General features: G+C 49.9%; 1 pseudogene; it reads right to left on the bottom strand.

Annotated features, from left to right (window-relative positions):
* Positions 1-483: 483 nt before the first annotated feature.
* Positions 484-1,092, bottom strand: LOC116895388 (annotated as a pseudogene).
* Positions 1,093-1,400: the final 308 nt, after the last annotated feature.

The following is a 1,400-nucleotide window of genomic DNA, read 5'->3' on the forward strand; positions in this document are numbered from 1 at the left end:
GTGGGACAGCACCCCCATCATCATCATCATCATCATCATCATCATCATCATCATCATCATGTGCTTTTTTAATTGAAGGTCCCTTACTGGTCCTGCTTCCATGAGTGGCCAAGATCAAGGGAAAGGGGAGGGCAACCAGCTGGTGCAGGGAGGGTCGTTTCCACAGTTCATTTACACACAGAACTAAACAGACAAGCACAAAGTCACTATTGTGGTTAGAAGTTGGCAGCACGGAATGGGACGGATGAGGAGTAGGGGTGTTGTTAAAAAATACAGGCTCCCCCCAAACTGGGTGCCTAGGACGGGACTTGGTCTGCTTCAACCCAAGAGGAATCAGAAGATCAAAAGCAGTTTGGGAAGGCCAGATGGAGGGAGAGATGGAGGGAAAAGACCGGTCCAGGGCGTGGGAGGGATATTTGGCAACTGGGGTGAAGGGATAACCCTCCCCCTGCTGGGATCCTCCCAGTCCCTCCGGTCTAGCAGGAAAAGGGCAGCCTGCAACACCCAAGAGCAGGTCTGGGGCTGCTAGATGCTCCAGGCAGGGGCCCGGAGGTGGCTCACTAAGGCTTGCCCTCCAGGGAAATGATGGCGCTGCCACCTAGTTTCTCTGCCAGGGTGCAGCGGTCCTTGACCTCTTTGTAGCAGTTAGCTTGTAATTCGTGCTTGATTCCTGTCAGTTTCCTCTTGATGGCATCCTTGGAGCTGGCATAGATCTTTTTCTCTTAAGGGGTGCACTCTCGGGGGCCTAGAAGATGAACACCAGGTCCTCCTTCTTGTTCTCCTTGGTCTCATAGGTTGCATCATAGAGAGCATAGCGGCAGTCCTTGTCTGGCAGCATCTTGACAAAAGTGGTGTAGGGGTCGTCCACAGTGCCCCACATCTCCTACCAGAATCTCCTCGCCCTCCTCCAGGATGATGTTCTTCTTGTCCTCGCACGGGTGAAACAGGACTGCCTTCTTGCAGTTCTTCACTTCTTTTGGCGTTGAAGACTTGTGAACTTTCATGCCATTGAACACCTTGATGACTCCATCAGAGACAGCCACACCAGAGGCCAAGTTTTGGAAACGAAAGGGAGACAGAAAAGAGCTACAGAAGAACTGAGCCGCCACGGCTGCTGCCGGATCCAACTGACCCTACAGACAGTATTACAGTTCATTCTTTTGCTGCTCAACAAGGCTTCTCAAGCTGCTTTTTCTGGGGTTCCCTTTACTTAATCTCTGCTGCTTGGCAGTTCCTGCAGAAGGAAGCCTGTTCTGCCTCTCAATTCTTCACATTTAAAGAAGCAACACAAATTATTCTCAAACATTCCTCCAAAATTAAAGAGGAATCTACCATTCAAATTAATTCAGCAAAACCATGTTATTTATTTATTTACCACTGCAATCACCACCCCAAGATAG

The sequence above is a fragment of the Rattus rattus genome, chromosome 3, assembly GCF_011064425.1.
Source record: "Rattus rattus isolate New Zealand chromosome 3, Rrattus_CSIRO_v1, whole genome shotgun sequence".
NCBI lineage: Eukaryota > Metazoa > Chordata > Mammalia > Rodentia > Muridae > Rattus > Rattus rattus.